This window comes from Stenella coeruleoalba (genome assembly GCF_951394435.1).
Source record: "Stenella coeruleoalba genome assembly, chromosome: 4".
NCBI lineage: Eukaryota > Metazoa > Chordata > Mammalia > Artiodactyla > Delphinidae > Stenella > Stenella coeruleoalba.
Genome location: NC_137149.1, coordinates 99,694,230 through 99,700,229, shown reverse-complemented (window position 1 = coordinate 99,700,229; position 6,000 = coordinate 99,694,230).

The following is a 6,000-nucleotide window of genomic DNA, read 5'->3' as shown; positions in this document are numbered from 1 at the left end:
CAGATAGGTAGGTATGTAGGTAGAGAGGTAGATATAAGGATTTTATGATACAGACCCTTGTTTCATAAAAAATGTAGTTGGGAAAACAGACTAAATATAATACATAAGAAATAGGTACTTCCGGGAGTGGGATGAACTGGGAGATTGGGATTGACATATATACACTACTATGTTTAAAATAGGTAACTTATGAGAACCTACTGTTTAGCACAGGGAACTCTACTCAGTGCTTTGTGGTGACCTAAATGGGAAGGAAATCAAAAAAAAAAGTGCATAAATGTATACATATGGCTGATTCACTTTGCTGTACAGCAGAAACTGACCCAGCAGTGTAAAGCAACTATACTCCAATTGAAAAAAAAAAAAAGGAAGAAAAAGAAATAGGTACTTCCAAGATCTTTTTACAGTGATGAGTCTCAATCCTCTGATGACCTTCAGACCATTAGACCATTAGGGTATATATATCTGCCCTAGACCCTAGGACATGCTTAAACAGGTCTCTTCAGAGTTTAGCATTAAACTTGGTGTTTTCTAATTCAATAGAATTTATTTCGAAGAAAATTTTATTTTCCTAGGGAGGAAGCTGTCTTAAATCCTTGGATACATTGTTAACAAATAAATATTGAGGTGGCTATATGCCAACTACATTTCAATTAAAAAAATAAATAAATACTGAGATGGGATCAGAGGGAAGAAACAGAATTAAAATACAACAATAACCATTTCCTTTAAACAATGCCTAAGAAAATAATAATAGTCACCACTTATTAATTTTTTCCTATGTGCCAGGTAACTCACAACTTTATGTGGTAGTTAATATTATCTCTATTTTTTAATTTAGGAAAACAAAGCTCAGAGAGATTAAGTAATGACCAAAGTCATGTAGCTCGACAGTGACATAGCCAGGATTTTATCAGACACTGATTCTAAAGTCTTGTTTTTCGTAATTAAGCTATTTTTAAATAGGGAAAAAATTATTCTTCCAAATATCACCTTTCTTTCATGCCTCTTTTCTCCAGTGTCCTTTGTTCCTTGTGACACAGAAGCCAATTTGTCTATTGTGTTTCCTTTTCCTTTTGCTCTCAATTTAGAAACAAACTGTCTTCAGAACATCCTTTCACAGCAGGTGGAAAACTTGTCAAAATCCCAAGTACAGCAGAATTACCAAATTTAAAAGTGATGAAACACTGCACAGACCATCATGGGAAGGGTACACAAAAAACTGGTAACATATTTGAGAACTGGATGACTGGAGGCCAGTGGTTAGAGGCAAACCTTACTCTGTGTGTGTGTGGGCGGGTGGTGTACGCACATGTTTGTACACGTGTGTATATATAATCTTGCATGGCTTGACTTTTTTTTAAACAGTAAGATTCTGCATTACCTATTTTAAAGAGGTGATTATTCAGAATGAGACCTATTAACAAAGGCTTCTCGGTTATTCTGTGTCTCGTGTGAGAAGGTTGATGCACAGAGCCTTGGCTCCTGTTGCACCCTAGCTTTTGCCCTCCTAGGAAAAGCTAGTCAGCTCAGTTGCTGACTAGTCAAAAGCACTACCACCTGATCTCTGTAAATATGGCCAGAGGATGCCATAGCCCATCATCCACTTTCCGTACATCCACAATGTGAGCTTTACACAGTAGTACTGACTCAGCACCCATAGAGGATTCAGTTTTGTGACCACCTCATATACCTTGGAGTAAATCAGTTCCTTGTGATAATCGTGTTGACATTGTATTCTGAGAATTCCCTCAGGAACCCAGTTCAGGTTTCCAGTCTTGTTCATTTAAAAATTGCCATGGGAAAAAATGGACTACTAATGTAAGATAATCCTTTTATTTTTTTAATTACTGTTTCTTGATGGTATTTTTCATTTAAACAATGAATCAGCTACTCTCTTTCCCAGACACCTACTTTAATTTTAACAAGCTCATTTTATTTATTTATTTTTCTTTTGTATCTTATTTTATTTTGTTTTACTGTTTTTCTTAAAGTTTCCTCTTTTTTTCACAACTCACACACACACACACTGTATTTTATTTTTACAAGAGATAAATAAACTGACACCAAGCATTGTAAATGGATGACCACAACAAAAGCAACAATGATCGCAATTACCGAACACGAAACACACTCATACTATGTCATAATATTGACATTCAGTCCAGGAATCCTCCACTGTAACAGCTCCTTTACTTTGCAGTGAAAATTGATTTGTATATTGTATTTTATTTTTTAAATTATTTTTTTTGGAGTATAGTTGCTTTACAATGTTGTGTTAGTTTCTCGCTATACAGCAAAAGGAATCAGTCATATGTATACATGTATTCACTATTTTTTAGATTTCCTTCCCATTTAGGTCACCACAGAGCACTGAGTAGAGTTCCCTGTGCTATACAGTAGGTTCTCATGAGTTATCTATTTTACACATAGTACTGTATATATGTCACTCCCAATCTCCCAATTCATCCCACCCCCCGCCTCCCCCCTTGGTGTCCATATATTTGTTCTGTACGTCTGTGTCTATTTCTGCCTTGCAAACAGGTTCACCTGTACCATTTTTCTAGATTCCACATATATGCGTTAATATACGATATTTGTTTTTCTCTTTCTGACTTACTTCACCCTGTATGACAGTCTCTGTGTCCGTCCACATCTCTACAAATCACCCACTTTCGTTTCTTTTTATGGCTGAGTAATATTCCATTGTATGTATGTACCACATCTTCTTTATCCATTCCTCTGTCAATGGACATTTAGGTTGCTTCCATGTCCTGGCTATTGTAAATAGTGCTGCAATGAACATTGGGGTGCATGCATCCTTTCGAATTATGGTTTTCTCCAGATATATGCCCAGGAGTGGGATTGCTGGGTCATATGGTAGCTCTATTTTTAGTTTTTTAAGGAACCTCCATACTGTTCTCCATAGTGGCTGTACCAATTTACATTCCCACCAACAGCGCAGGAGGGTTCCCTTTTCTCCACACCCTCTCCAGCATTTATTTTTCGTAGATTTTTTTGATGATAGCCATTCTGACCTGTGTGAGGTGATACCTCAGTATAGTTTTGATTTGCATTTCTCTAATAATTAGCGATGTTGAGCATCTTTTCATGTGTTCGTTGGTCATCTGTATGTCTTCTTTGAAGAAATGTCTATTTAGGTTTTCCACCCATTTTTTGATTGGGTTGTTTTTTTGATATTGAGCTGCATGAGCTGTTTGTATATTCTGAAGATTAATCCCTTGTCAGTTGCTTTGTTTGCAAATATTTTCTCCCATTCTGAGGGTTGTTTTTTTGTTTTGTTTATGGTTTCCTTTGTTGTGCAAAAGCTTTTAATTAACAAGTTAATATTAATAAGTGAAAAAGCTGCAGTATTTAGAGGTTTATTAGTCTGTTATGTGTCAATCATAAATATTATGATTATTATTTTTATTCCATCACAGAAGGGTTATCCAAATGCAATCTATGGGAGAGATAAAAATTGGTTAGCATGGGACTTGTTAATAGTGAATATAGACCAAATGACAAAGTTAACCTAAGAAACACATCACTGCAGCAGAAACAAATCTTTGAGCTTGTGGATCCAGTGGATCCATTTTTCTTGTCAGATAAAAGAATAAAGCAGTGATAGTGGTGATAAAATGCACCTCTTTGTCTTTCCTTGGAAGTAACTGGTAGCTTCAATTCCTGAAGTTCTCTGTATCTACTCAACGTAATAAACTTCTTCCTTTAATCTTGGATGATGAATAGCACCTTAATCACAGGTTACACAAATGGGCACCATTTCTTTATGGTACTTGACTTCAATTCCTTTTCCTTTTGCCACCCTAGGCTTATTGACATCCATGGTTCATGATTTTTTGTTTCTTTCAAATGCAAAGGTAGCTGTGGGGTGGGATCCTTTGAGATTAACTCAACCTCATTGCATATCAGAAGAAAGTGTTCACCTTTCAAGGATTGAGGGGCATGGAAAATAAAATGAGTTCCTTCACTTATTTATTAGTAATTAGAACAGTTGTCCCCTTCCAGCTCCTTTCCCAGCTCCTAATAATGTGCTGTTTAGAGCCAAGAGGGCTTCTTTAGAACATTCTTTCCTAGTGATGAAAGGCAGTCGTTCTTCTCCTTCCTTCTCCTTACGCTCCCCCACATCCAGTGTTTCTTTACACCAATTTAGACTAAGTAGTTCTACCTCAGGAATTCTCCTCAGAGAAGCAGGCTGACACCCTCTCAGTGCTACTCTGTATTTAGTACTGTAATAAGTGCTAAATGACCACACTAGAAGAACAATGTGCTTTATGATTAACTTATCATAGAAACGGTGGAGGAGCTTTCTCCTATTTAAAGCTAATCTCTGCCTCTGAGCTTTGATGCCTCTCCTCTTTCACCTTTCTAGGAACCCACACACCAATTATGCCTATTTTCTTCTGGTTACTCAAATTTTTATCATCTGAATCCTTTCCCGCCAGCATTTCAGCATGCTTTACTCTCATTCAGTTTAATCCAAACAAAGCAAAACAAAAGCCACTTTTGACCTATACTTCCTTTACTGCCTTATTGTTTTTTCACCTACAAAATAACTTATTTTGCACTTCTATCTCCATTTCCTCACCTGTGCTTTTTTCTGGCCTCTGCTCTCACTCCCCCAAACAATTGTGGATAAGGTTATTGAAACCTTCCCATATCACTAAATCCAAGACTTTTTCTTGTTCTCACCTCACTTGATGAGTACATCCTGATCTTAATAAGGACTTGACACTGTTGAATACTATCTATTTCCTTCCAGAAATACTCTGTTGGCTTTCCTTAATTTACTCTTAACTCTCTTGCTGCTCCTTTCTCCCCTTTTGTTAGTTTACTTTCCTGTACGGGGCATTCAGTGTTGTAGTACCTCAAGCCTTGTTTCTAGGTCTTCTTCTCTTCTCACTCTAAACTTAGTCCTAGCAATCTCATTCAACCAGCAGCTTCATTTATACCGACAGCTACTGAATAAATATTTCTAGGACAGACTTCTCTGGCTTAACCCAAAATGGGGTTGATTTGCTTCCAATATATCTATATTGAATTCTAAACTTTCCCAGGTATGAAAGTCATCGCCATCCATCCCTCCAAGTTCTAAATAATAACAAAATAACAGAAAACACTATTCCCCCTTTCTAATCTAGCCTCAAATTCTGTTGATTCTACCTCCTAAAAAAATCTCTCAACTCTTCCCTCTTCTCTTCATCTCCATTGTCATAACCCTACTCAAGAAGTCTCTCAATGTAGTTTTTTTTTTTGCTCAAGAGTCTTTTTATTTCCATAATAAAATTAGCACTAAAGAGGACTAGTTATAGTTATTTGGGTTTAAAATAATATTTATTAACACAACTTTTAAAATCTGGTGTTCCATAAGACATTAGTTTCAATTTTCAAAATTTGCTATTCTCTCTTTATATAATCCAAACATATGTAAGTCTAAACATCATTTTGATATTTAGTCTGTAAACTTATTATTGTATCCCTGAATGCATAGAGCATAGCACAGTGCCTGGAACACAAAAAGCACTTAATAAGTGTTTGTTAGATGAATGACTAAGTGTTCAAAGTTAGTTTCTTTTCTCTTTTATTTTCTCCCAACTTCCTCTAAATAAAAACTAAAGCTTTCCATTTTGGTAGTTAGGTGTTACTCCTGATTATAATCTGTAAGATTTCACTCTATGTATTTAGGTTTCTAATCCACTCAGAATTACACAATATGGATGATGGTTTTGGCTATTAAGAAGATGAAGGCAAGATTCTGTAAATATGGACAGAATCCCTAACATGTCCCCAAATTGTGATTTGTAGTAGTGATAATCTGTTATGAAGAGCTAACCCATTTTCCTTCTTGAATGGGAAATCTAAGGAAAAAACAAACTCTAGGATTCCTAAATCTTGCAGAAGTTCCCTTCTCTTTGATATTCCAGGTCCATAGAGCCAAGCCAATCAGATTTTTTCCTGTTCTTCACTTTTTTTGGTGAG